Below are 13976 nucleotides of genomic sequence, written 5' to 3'. Positions count from 1 at the left end.
GTCAGAAGGAAATTGAGAAACAAACTGTAAGGAGATCTTAGCTACCTTTAAGAATAATAGGGTGGTTATGATCGAGGATTTTAAATTTCCAAACATAGCCTGGGACTGCCATAGTGTTAAGGGTTTAGATGGAGAGGAATTTATTAAGTGTGTACAAGACAATTTTCTGATTCAGTATGTGGATGTACCTAATAGAGAAGGTGCAAAAACTTGACCTACACTTGGGAAATAAGGCAGGGCAAGTGACTGAGGGGTCAGTGGGGGAGCACTTTGGGGCCAGATACCATAATTCTATTAGATTTAAAATAGTGATGGAAAAGGATAGCCTAGAGCTAAAAGTTGAAGTTCTAAGTTGGAGAAAGGCCAATTTTGATGGTATTAGGCAAGAACTTTTGAAAGCTGATTGGGGGCAGATGTTCACAGGTAAAGGGACGGCTGGAAAACGAGAACCCTTCAGAAATGAGATAATGAGAATCCAGAGAAAGTATATTCCTGTTAGGGTGAAAGGAATGGCTGGTAGGTATAGGGAATGCTGGATGACTAAAGAAATTGAGGGTTTGGTTAAGAAAAAGAAGGAAGTATATGTAAGATATAGACAGGATAGATCGAGTGAATCCTTAGAAGAGTATAAAGGAAGTAGGAGTATACTTAAGACGGAAATCAGGAGGGCAAAAAGGGGACATTAGATAGTTTGGCGAATAGAATTAAGGAGAATCCAAAGAGTTTTTACAAAGACAAAAAGGACAAAAGGATAGCTGGAGAGAGAATAGGGCCCCTCAAAGATCAGCAAGGCGGCCTTTGTGTGGAGCTGGAGAAAATGTGGGAGATACTAAATGAGTATTTTGCATCAGTATTTACTGTGGAAAAAGATATGGAAGATATAGACTGTAGGGAAATAGATGGTGACACCTTGCAAAATGTCCAGATTACAGAGGAGGAAGTGCTGGATGTCTTGAAATGGGTAAAGATGGATAACTCTCCAGGACCTGATCAGGTGTATCCTAGAAATCTGTGGGAAGCTAGAGAAGTGATTGCTGGGCCTCTTGCTGACATATTTGTATCATCGATAGTCACAGGTGAGGTGTCAGAAGACTAGAGATTGGCTAATGTGGTGCCACTATTTAAGAAGAGTGGTAAGGACAAGCCAGGAACTATAGACCAGTGAGCCTGACATCGGTGATAGGCAAGTTATTGGAGGGAATCCTGAGGGTCAGGATGTACATGTATTTGAAAAGGCAAGAACTGATTCGGGATAGTCAACATGGCTTTGTGCGTGGGAAATCATGCCTCACAAACTTGATTGAGTTTTTTGAAGATGTAACAAAGAGAATTGATGAGGGCAGAGTAGTAGATGTGATCTATATGGTCTTCAGTAAGGCACTTGACAAGGTTCCCCATGGGAGACTGATTAGCAAGGTTAGATCTCATGGAATACAGGGAGAACCAGCCATTTGGATACAGAACTGGCTCAAATGTAGAAGACAGAGGGTGGTGGTGGAGGGTCGTTTTTCAGACTGGAGGCCTGTGACCAGTGGAGTGCCACAAGGATTGGTGCTGGGTTCTCTACTTTTTGTCATTTACATAAATGATTTCACTACATTCCTTAAGGTCCTACCATTCACCATGAAACTCCTACCTTGATTTGACTTTCCAAAATGCAAGATCTCATATTTATCTATATTAAAATCCAATGACCATTTCTCAGCCCACTTCCCCAGCTGATCAAGGTCCTGCTGAAATTTCTGATCAACTTTCTCACTGTCCATGATACTGCCTATTTTAGTGTCATCCGCAAACTTACTAATCATACCTTATACATTCTCATCCAAATCATTGATATAGATAATAAACTGCAGTGGGCCCAGCACCAAATCTTGAGGCACTCCACTAGTCACAGGCCTCCTGTCCAACAAGCATCCTTCAACTATTACCCTCTGCTTCCTACTGTCAAGCCAATTATATATCCAATTTGCCCACTCCCTCTGGTTCCATGTGATCTAACCTTCCAGAGCAGCCTACCATTTGGAACCTTATCAAAGGCTTTACTGAAATCCATATAGACTACATCTACTGCCCTGCCCTCATCAACCTTCCTGGTCACTTCATCAAAGAACTCTCACAAATTTGTGAGGCATGAACTCCCACTCACAAAGCCGTGCTGACTATTCCTAATCAAACCCTGTCTCTCCAAATACATGTATATCTTATCATGCTTATTTTATCTGACAATCACATTTCTTTCACTGGCACAACTGCATCATCCTGCTCCTTACGCAAACAAAGTAGTGACTTCATTATTTACTGGAGTTTTAAATATTTTCTTCACCCAAAGTATTGCAAAATGCCCAGATTACAGAGGAGGAGGTGCTGGATGCCTTGAAATGGTTAAAGGTGGATAAATCCTCAGGACTTGATCAGGTGTACCCAAGAAATCTGTGGGAAGCTAGAGAAGTGATTGCTGGACCTCTTGCCGAGATATTTGTATCATCGATAGTCACAGGTGAGGTGCTGGAAGACTGGAGGTTGGCAAACGTGGTGCCACTGTTGAAGAAGGGCGGTAAAGACAAGCCAGGGAACTACATAGACTGGTGAGCCTGACATCGGTGGTGGGCAAGTTGTTGGAGGGAATCCTGAGGGACAGGATGTGCATGTATTTGGAAAGGCAAGGACTGATTACGGATAGTCAACATGGCTTTGTGTGTGGGAAATCATGTCTCACAAACTTGATTGAGCTTTTTGAAGACATAACAAAGAAGATTAATGAGGGCAGAGTAGTAGATGTGATCTACATGGATTTCAGTAAGGTGTTCGACAAGGTTCCCCACTGGAGACTGATTAGCAAGGTTAGATCTCATGGAATACAGGGAGACCTAACCATTTGGATACAGAACTGGCTCAAAGATAGAAGACAGAGGGTAGTGGTGGAGGGTTGTTTTTCAGACTGGAGGCCTGTAACCAGTGGAGTGCCACAAGGATCGGTGTTGGGTCCTCTATTTTTTGTCATTTACGTAAATTATTTGGATGAGAGCATAAGAGGTACAGTTACTAAGTTTGCAGATGACAGCGAAGAGGGTTACCTCAGATTACAACAGGATCTGGACCGGATGGACCAATGGGCTGAGAAGTGGCAGATGGAGTTTAATTCAGATAAATGCGAGGTGCTGCATTTTGGGAAAGCAAATCTTAGCATGACTTATACACTTAATGGTAAGGTCCTAGGGAGTGTTGCTGAACAAAGAGACCTTGGAGTGCAGGTTCATAGCTCCTTGAAAGTGGAGTCGCAGGTAGATAGGATAGTGAGGAAGGCATTTGGTATGCTTTCCTTTATTGGTCAGAGTATTGAGTACAGAAGTTGGGAGGTCATATAGCGGCTGTACAGGACATTGGTTAGACCACTGTTAGAATATTGCGTGCAATTCTGGTCTCCTTCCTTTTGGAAAGATGTTGTGAAACTTGAAAGGGTTCAGAAAAGATTTACAAGGATGTTGCTAGGGTTGGAGGATTTGAGCTACAGGGAGAGGCTGAACAGGCTGGGGCTGTTTTCCCTGGAGCCTCGGAGGCTGAGGGGTGACCTTATAGAGGTTTACCAAATTATGAGGGGCATGGATAGGATAAATAGGCAAAGTCTTTTCCCGGGGTGGGGAGTCCACAACTAGAGGGCATAGGTTTAGGGTGAGAGGGGAAAGATATAAAAGAGACCTATGGGGCAACATATTCACGCAGAGGGTGGTACGTGTATGGAATGAGCTGCCAAAGAAAGTGGTGGAGGCTGGTACAATTGCAACATTTAAAAGGCATTTGGATGGGTGTATGAATAGGAAGGGTTTGGAGGGATATGGGCCGGGTGCTGGCAGGTGTGACTAGATTGGGTTGGGATATCTAGTCGGCATGGATGGGTTGGACCAAAGGTCTGTTTTCATGCTGTACATCTCTATGACTCTATGAGGAACTCTATCCATTTCTTCTGCATTCTCGCACATGTTATCCTGTGCATCCTAGTTGGGCCTACTCGTTTGTAGTTGTCTTCCTGCTGTTAATGTACTGACCATTAGATCATGAGACATAGGAGCAAAATTCATTTCATTAGACCCATTCCACCATTGATCAGATAATCATCAACTCCACTTTCCTGCCTTAACCTCATAATCCTTGATTCCCTTACTGATGAAACATCTACTTATCTCAGATTGAGTACACTTCATGACCCAACTTCAACATCCCTCCGCAGTAATGCACTATGCAGATTTACTACCCTTTGAAAGAAAAATAACTTATAAAAAAAACTTTTTAGTCTTACTAATCAATATTCTTTTCATATCCTTCCTTTGCTTTTTTCTAATTTCCTTTTCACTCCACCACTGTACTTTCTATACTTCTGTAAGCTTCCTGAAGTATTGCTATTCTTGAGATTGTCAGAAGCTCTATTTTTGCTGCTCTATTTTATCTTGTATGCTTCAGATAACTGGGGGGGAGCTAGATTTAGCATGAACAATTCCCTTGTAGGGATGCTACCTGTAGAATCTCTCTTTTGAATGCTTCGGACTGATTTTCCTTCAAAAAATTATATCCACCCCACTTTTGCTAGATAATTTCTCAGCTTTATAAAATTTGTCTTCTTCTAATTTAGAACTTTTACTTTCATAAGGCAGCAATTAAAAAGGAAGTATTTGCATTTATATGGTGCATCTCAAAAATGCCAAAAACTGCTTTACTGTCCATGATGTACATTTGCAAATTGATATAAAATCAGTGGCAATCAATTTATACACAGCAAGATTCCACAAACACCAATGTGACAGTGAGCAGATAATTACTTCCTTGGTGACATTAGCTGAGGGATAATTATTGGCCTGTAGACTGGGGAGATGTGTTTCAGTAAGGTTAATTTGTTCTCCATGCAAGTTTATATTAGGCTTCTAGCTGAATTTTCAAAAACAGCAATTAACAATATGCATATAATTGGCAAGGCTACAGAGCTCAATGTTCTGAGCTGTACTAGTTTCAAACTTCTAGCAGAGATCTATCATGGGGCTACTGAGTTCTCATATCTTCACAGCATCCTCCAGAGGCTCATCTGCATATACATTAAAACCTATCTTTACAAGAGATGCCTGATCCTCATGGAAATAGTGAGATTTGAGGAAAGAGATGATGTCTTGGGTAATTATTGCAAAGATGGCACCCCTGGGAGTGCAGCACTTCCTCAGACCTGCTTGGGCGCATTTCTGAGAGTGGGACTGAAACCAATGACTTTCTAACTCAGAGGTTGCTACCACAATAGCAAGGTTAACAGACAGCTGCATGCAATATACTTAACACAGTTTAGATTTGGTCAAAAATGTAGCAGTGAGGTCTGCAAAGATGATGTGCCATGAGCTTGCATGGGGTCAAACAGAAGCAAATATTAATTTGGTGATGGTTAAACTCACCAAGAATTCTTTGACAGTACCTCCTAAACTAGCAGCCTCTACCACCAGCAGGACAAAGATAGCAGTTGCATGGACACACAAGCTCTCGTCCAATCACACCCCATCTTGACTTGAATCTTGATCACCGTTCCTTCATTGTCACTCCCTTGCTAACAGTACTGTAGATGCATCTATACTCATGGACTGCAATGGTTTGAGAAGGCAGCTCATTACCATCTTCTCCAGGACACTTGGGATGGGCCAACTAGTGATGACCACATCCCATGAGTGAATCAAATAATATAGCATAGAATTAGGGAGAGACAGAGGGAAGCAAGATACTTTCCAAGATGCAACGGATTCAAATCAAAATTGCTGGAAAGCCACAGCAAGCCACTGTCTGCAAGCAAGTGTAAGGTTAATGCTTTGAATAGGTCCATTCAGCAGAAAGTGGGACTTACTCGGTTCACAGATGTGTCTCTGTCACTTGCAGCATCGCAATCTGGCTGCCAAACCTACGTATATTACAACAGAAGCTATGCTTCAATAAGTAACTTATTACCATTGAAACAATTTATATAATTTATAGTGCAGAAATAGTGGTTGTTTCTTAACTGCCCTCTGGGCAATTAAGGGATGTGGAATAAATGCTGGCCTAAACAGCAGCACCCTTATCCCGTGAATGAATTGGAAAAAAGACCACTGTGTCCAACTGAGTCATGCTTGCATTTTTGTTCCAGATAATCTTCCTACTTCAGACCCCACTTCACAGAGTCACATGGTTACAGTGCATTCAGCCCATCAAGTTTGTACTAGCTCTCCTTGGAGCAATTTACCCAGTTCAATTTTTCTACCTTCTCTCTATGCCCTGCACATTCTTCCTTGTCAGATAGAAATGTGAGTCCTTCCTGAATGCCTTGATTGAACCTTCTTCAATTATTGGCATAGGCAGAACATTCCAGATCCTTATCACTATTCTGGAAAAATGATTTACAGATTACTTAGTGTGGAAACAGGCCTTCCGGCCCTACAAATCCACACCGACCTGCCAAAGCGCAACCCACCCAGACCCATTCCCCTACATTTACCCCTTCACCTAACACTACGGCCAATTCACCTAATGTGCACATTTTTGGACTGTGGGAGGAAACCGACGCAGACATGGGGAGAATGTGCAAACTCCACGCAGTCAGTCGCCTGAGGCAGGAATTGAACCCAAGTCTCTGGCGCTGTGAGGCAGCAGTGCTAACCACTGGGCCACCGTGCCACCATTCTTCATGTGTTGCCATTGCTTCTTTTGTCAATTGCCTGTAATCTGTGCCCTTTCTTTGTTCTTGATCCTGTTGCCAATGGGAACAGTTTTTTCCCTATCTGCTCTGTCCAGACCCCACTTGATTTTGGATTTCTCTATTAAATCTCTTTAAAAATTTCCCATCTCCAAGGAAACAGTCCTAAATTCTCCAATCTAGTTTAAAAACAGTCAATTCTAAATATATATACAAAAACAGAAATTGCTGGAGAAACTCAGCAGGTCTAGTAGAATCTGTGGAGGCTAACATTTTGGGTCCAGTGACCCTTCTTCAGAATGCTGGACCTGAAATATTAACTCTGCTTTCTCTCTACGGACCTGCTGAGTTTCTCCAGCAGTTTCCGTTTTTGCTTCTCGTTTTCAGCATCTGCAGTTCTTTGTTTTTGTTTTGCTGAACATTTATATGTTGAAAGAGAAAAATCTGCATTGTTTCAGATGAAGACTCATTGTAAGACTTGACTCAAATCTAACCAAAAAGGTTCTTTATTCAGATAATTGGGAGAAAAAGCAGAGATATATTAAGATATTTCATTTTTCACAGCAAGCTGTCATGATCAGAATGCACAGAGGGAATGCAGCCACATCATCCAGGACAGAACAGCCTTTTGATTGCCACCCATTCACCAGCTTAAATAATCACTCCCTCTCCCATCAGTGCACAGTGGCATTAGTATCTGCCGTTCATAGGAATACACTGCAGCAACTTACAAAGGCTCATTCTGAGTCTTGGACTCAAAGAGTTTTACAGCATGGAAAAGGCACTTCAACCCATTTGTGTCCATGCCCGTCATCCAGCACCTATCTATTCTAATCCCATTTTCAAGCACTCACGCCATAGCTGTTATGCTCTGGCATTTCAAGTGCTCATCTAAGTACCTCTTAAATGTCTTATTGACTCTTGCCTCTACAGTAGGTTTTGGATACCCACCACCTCTGAGTGAAACACGATCTCATTAAATCACCTCTAAACCTCTTGCTCATTACCATGAAACTGTGCTCCCCTTGTGCTGGATCCCTTGTGCACAGATCCCTGTGCTAATGGGAATAGGCTGTTCCTATCTACTCTATTTCCACCCCTCAGTCAGATCTCCTTCAACCTTCTTTGCTCTATGGAAAACAACCTCAGCCTAGTTGCTCTCTCTTCAATACTAAATCATTCCAGAAAGAAAAGTTGAAAGTACCAACCACCTCTCTTCAATCAGTAGATCCATCCCTCTAGTTTTTTAAAAAAATGTACATTATCCATTCTGAATGCATGTGATGACGAAGCCATTTTTCCAATTATGCAATGGGGGTTATTTTTCCTTCTTTTGCCACTTAGTGGAGAGATTGTTTACTCTGCTTTTAATTGCAAGATTATACAGGGGAAGAACAGCTTCTGTGTCAATTAGATTTGTGGAAGCTACTTCCTGAACCTACATCAGGCTTGACTTTGTTTGTTGTTGTGTTGTTATGACAGTGATCACTAAGGTATGCAAACAATGAAAGACACCAATGAGAAGCTTAGAAAGTGTCGTTTCACTAATAAAACTTTGAACTAACTCTCAAATTGGAAAGCTTTGCAGCAAATCTTGCATTAAGATTGGATACTATTTACACATTTACAGTGTATTGCGCATGTTGTGGTGGTACTCCATCATCCAATATTTCACTGAACAGCCTAAAAGCTGTAAATGAAATTACGCTGTATTCCTTGGTCAACTCTTTTCAAATTAGTGTGAACTCATATACTAAAACAGCAAACCTCTCATTTATAGATAAAAGCCCTGCTATATGAAGCCAATGAACATTTATTCACTTACATAACCAGCAGTAGTAAGTGAAATACTGTGAAGTGATTTCATTGTTTATCATCGTTTATAAGCATAGTGTCTTGTTTCAGCAATTCACACAAAACTTTACAAGCCTTATTGGAAGACATCAGATCTTAAGTGGATTGTTTTCCTGTTCTCTTGGTTTTAGTGAACAAAAATTAGAATTAATGTAATGCTATTTGTAACTTTGAGATGTCTCAATAGGCACGACAATCAATGAATTACTGTTGTAATACAGGAAATTTGGCAGTGAATCTGTGCACAGCAAAATGCCAAACAGCAGTGTGATAATTATCAGTTATTTTAGCCATGAACAGAGCACCTTCAATAGAAAGAGAACATTATTAGTATACCATTAAGTACACAAAATCATAAAAGTCAGAATACTCTTCCTGTCAAAAGTAACATGTTGGTATATTTATCAAATCTTACAGGTTTTGGTTCTTCAGCCACTCTCCCCAGGCAAGTAACCTTATCCTTGTTAGATTATTTTACTCTTGAGGTTCTTAAACACTTGATGCAACTGCAACACACCAACTTCTGTGAACAAGCAACCAAATTATGCCTGAAACGTCGATTCTCCTGCTCCTTTGATGCTGCCTGACCTGCTGCGCTTTTCCAGCAACACATTTTTCAGACCAAATTTATTAAGCACAGTACAGTATAAGCTTTCTGGAGGAACCTTTAACACACACCTCATAGAGCTTGTGGGGTCACGACAAAAAACTCTCTCTGAACAAAGGAAACAGTTGAAGTTTATTAAAGCTTGTACAAGCAAAGGTGTCCCCCTCGCAGGCATGTGAGGTTGAGTCAAAGTGAGGCACTCAACAAAGAAAGTACATCCCCTTTATACAGGTCAGTTGGCCATGCTTTACAGATACTCCCCCACAGTCATAACCCCGTGTCACTCACAGTCATGTGTTACCCCAGGTACAATGGCAGGATGAACTCCTCCTTGGAGATAATGCAAATGCTAATGTCCTAATCCTGGGGAATTGTTATGCAAATGATTTCCTGACTCAGCGATTCCAAGACAATACAGGTGTGACATATCTCTGGCCAGAAAGTATTTCTGAATGGAAGAGATTGAATTGATAGTTTAACTTGACAATAGCAGGGGAGTAATGTCTAAATGAAGTGTAACTTACAATTGATAGACATCCACACCCTTTCATGGCTGTCGTTCCCACCTAAAGACAGCACAGTTTAATCCTTTAATATTACATTAATGTCTAGAGAGATAGTACAATTTAATCTTTTAACATTGCTCCCTGATTATAAAATCTCATCCATGCATTGAAATCTCTCCATTGCCTCACCCAAACCTACCTCTGTCATCTCCCCCGGTTCACAACACTCCAAGATAACTAAATTTTTCTAGATCTGGCCTCAAACATCCCCAATTTTAATTGGTCCACGGAAGGGACAACTCCGGTTCACAGGTTCAAGTTTGAAATTGGGGCAAGGCAAAATTTGATGGAATTAGACAGGAGCTTGCAGGTGTTGATTGAAGTAGTTTGTTTGCAGGCAAAGGGACCTCTAGCAAGTGGAGGACCTTTAAAAGTGGGATAGTTAGAGTGAAGAAGGGCTCATGCCCGAAACGTCGATTCTCCTGCTCTTTGGATGCTGCCTGACCTGCTGCGCTTTTCCAGCAACACATTTTCAGCTCTGATCTCGAGCATCTGCAGTCCTCACTTTCTCCCCCTAGCTAGAGTGAAGGTCTATATGTTCCTGTGAGGGTGAAGGGCAAGGTTGACAGGAATAGGAAACCCTGGATGACAAGAAATATTGAGGCTTTGACCAGAAAAAAGGAGGTATGGCTCAGGTACAGATAGCTGGGATCAAGGGAATCCCTGGAGGTATATAGGGGATACAGGAGTTTACTGAAGAAGGAAGTCAGGAGGGTGAAAAGGGGGCACGAGATAGACCTAGCTGAGAAGATTAGGGTGAATTCAAAGAGATACTTGTAAGTATATTAAAGGAAAAAGAATAACTGAGAGAGAATAGGATCCCTCAATGACCATAGTGGACAGGTACGTGCAGAACCGCAAGGATGGGCGAGGTCCTCAATGGATATTTCTCCTTTGTGTTTACTGTGGAGAAAGACATGAAGACCTGGGAACTTGGGGAAGTTAGTGGTCATATCTGGGGACAATTTACATCACAGTAGAGGAAGTGTTGGACATATTAGAATGTATGAAGGTGGATAAATCTCCTAGTCCTGAACAGATATATCCAAGAACACTGCAAGATGCTTGAAAAGGAATTGCAGGGACCCTAGCTGATATTTTTGCATAATTGTTAGCCACGGGTGAGGTCCCGGATGACTGGAAAGTAGTGAATGTTGTGCCCTTGTTCAAGAAGGGCTGCAAAGAAAAGCCCGGGAACTATAGAGCAGTAAGCCTAACATCTGTGGTGGGTAAGTTTCTTTAGAATCTAAGATATGTGTGCATTTGGAAAGACAGGGTTTGATTAGGAATAGTTAGTACAGCTTTGTGCATGGTAGTTCATGCCTCACAAATCTGTTAGAGTTCTTTGATGAAGTGACCAGGAAAGTTGACGAGGGCAGGGTGGTAGGCATAGTCTAGGTGGATTTTAGTAAAACCGTTGATAAGGTTCCACATGGTAGGCTGCTCTGGGAGGTTAGATCACATGGAATCCAGGGGGAGTGGGCAAATTGGATACACAGTTAGCCTGATGGTAGGAAGGAGAGCGTAATAGTGGAAGGATGCTTGTCAGTCTGGAAGCTTATGACTAGTGGTGTCAGAGATCGGTGCTGGGCCCATTGCTGTTTGTTGTCTATATCAATGATTAGGATGAGAATGTACAAGGCATGATGAGTAAATTGGCAGATGACATTAAAATAGGCAGTATCATGGACAATGAGAAAGTAGATCAGAAATTTCAGCAGGACCTTGATCAGCTGGGGAAGTGGGCTGAGAAATGGTCATTGGATTTTAATATAGATAAATGTGAGGTCTTGCATTTTGGAAAGTCAAATCAAGGTAGGCGTTTCATGGTGAATGGTAGGGCCTTAAGGAGTGTAGTGAAACGGAAGAACCTTGGAATTCAGGTGCACGGTTCTCTGAAAGTGGAGTCAGTTAGGGTTTTGAAGAAGGCTTTTGGCACACTGGCCTTCATCAGTCAGGGCATCGAGTATAGAAGTTGGGAAGTTATGTTAGAGTTGTACAGGATTTTGGTGAGGCTGCAATTGGAGTATTGCATTCAGTTTTGGTCCCCCTGCTATAGGAAGGATGTTATTAAAGTGGAAAGAATGCAGAAGAAATTTGCAAGGATGTTGCCAGGACACAAGGGACTGAGATATAGGGAGAGGTTGGACAAGCTAGGACTTCTCTCTTTAGAGTCTAGGTGACTGGGGAGGATCTTATAGAAGTGTATAATATCATGAGAGGCATAGATAGGCCGAATGCACTCAGTCTTTTTCCCAAGGTTGGGGAATTGAGGACTAAAGGGCGTCGGTTTAAGGTGAGAGGGGAAAGAATAAAAGGGAACCTGAGGGTCAACATTTTTACAAAGAGGGTGGTACACATATGAGCTGCCTGAGGAAGTGGTTGAGATGGATACATTAACAAGATTTAAAAGGCATTTGGACAAATACATGGATATGAAAGGATTATATGGATAGAGTCCAAGTGCAGGGAAGTGGGGTTAGCATAGATAGACATTTTGGTTGGCATGGTGGACCAGTTTGGGCCAAAGGGTCTGTCTCTGTGCCATAGGACTCTATGACTATATGACTCTAATTGGTGACTGTGCATTCACCCTGACCCTACATTCTGGAATTCTGTCCCTAATCCCCTCTGTCTCAATTTCTCATCCCTGTTTTTAAGATGCTCTTAAGGAGGTTTACTAGATTGATATCTGAAACTAGTAGATTTTCTTATGCGGAAAGATTATGCTGGGCAGGCAATCAGTTTGTGGACTTGAACTGGTCGTTCAGAAACCAAACTCCCAGCTGTGATTACCTCTGGGGAGTTGAGGTCTGATGAAGTAAAACCTTGAAAAGGCCTAGACGAGAGCCCCAAGGTGCACTGATGTCTAAATTGGTCAACTTTCTAGAAACCCCTCAAATGAGCTAGTGTCAAAATGCTTGGCACGCCTTTGAACTCAAATGGGGAAGTTGAGGGTGGCATCCTGGTATGTGTACAGCCGAGCATCTCCATACATTTTGCCCAGACATGTCCTGGAGGGGACACTAGTTTTGCCACAGTGCATTATAACAACACCGCAGGCAGCGATGATGACTGATAATCTCAACTCAAGATGTGTAGAAAATGGGTGCTCCCAGGCTCTCTTTACAGGAGACTCCATCACAGGGTCACTGGTCAGCCAGCAGCCCTTGACAATTGAGGTGCCTCAGTTGAATTCTGCAGATTCTCACTTCACTGCTTTCCTCTGCAGCAAAGACAGCAGAGACTGCCATGCTAGGCTTCTCAATAGTGCAAACCATTGCCTTATGAGGCAGAGAATAGCCACAAATAAACAGTTTAATGTTTGCACATTGTGTATTAAAAAAGCTAAGTTTGTTTCTTGAAGTTCAACTTGTCTAAATACGTGTACATTTTACTTTAATTCGCTCCTGGGATGTGGGTGTCACTGGCTTTATTGCACATTTATTGCACATCCCAGATTCTCCTTGAGAAGCTGCCACATTGTATGTAAAAACAAGCTCAATCTGTCACAGAATGTTTTATTGTGTTATATCTCACGGGTCAGTAAGTTATATGAATGTATGTATATGTGAAATAGGAGCAGAAATAGACCATGCAGCCCTTTGAGCCTGCTTCGCCATTCAGTCAGATAATGGCTCACTTATTTGTATTTCGAATTCTATATTTCTGTAAACTGAAAACTGTACTGCCAGGTTCTGGGCTGTCACACAAGAGAAAATATCGTTTCCAAGTCCACCTTGTCAAAACCATTCAGGATCTTCTGCACTTCAATCCAGTCACCTCACTCTCTTCTAAATTCCAGTGAATACAAGCCAGGCCTGCACAAACTATCCTCATAAGATAACCTGCTCATTCTGGGTATCCAGTAAATCTCCACTGAACCACCTCCAACGCACGTACATCTTTCTTTAAATAAAGAGACCAAACTGAACATAATATTCAAGCTGAAGTTTCAGCAACTAGAGAAAGTTCTGAGGAAGGGTCACCGGACCTGAAACGTTAACTCTGATTTCTCTGCACAGATACTGCCAGGTCTGCTGAGCTTTTCCAGCAACTTCGGTTTTTGTTTCTGACTTACAGCATCTGCAGTTCTTCGGTTTTTACTAAGCTACCACATCTAGTTGCGAACGATAGTGGATAACTAAACAATTCACTGGCAGAGGAGGTCCCACGGATATCCCCACCCTCAATGCTTGAAGAGTTCTACACATCAGTGCAAAATACAATCTCAGCCTCCTCCAGTGGCCCCAGC

This window comes from Hemiscyllium ocellatum, chromosome 8, assembly GCF_020745735.1.
Source record: "Hemiscyllium ocellatum isolate sHemOce1 chromosome 8, sHemOce1.pat.X.cur, whole genome shotgun sequence".
Classification (NCBI taxonomy): domain Eukaryota; kingdom Metazoa; phylum Chordata; class Chondrichthyes; order Orectolobiformes; family Hemiscylliidae; genus Hemiscyllium; species Hemiscyllium ocellatum.
This window is presented reverse-complemented; position numbering follows the sequence as displayed.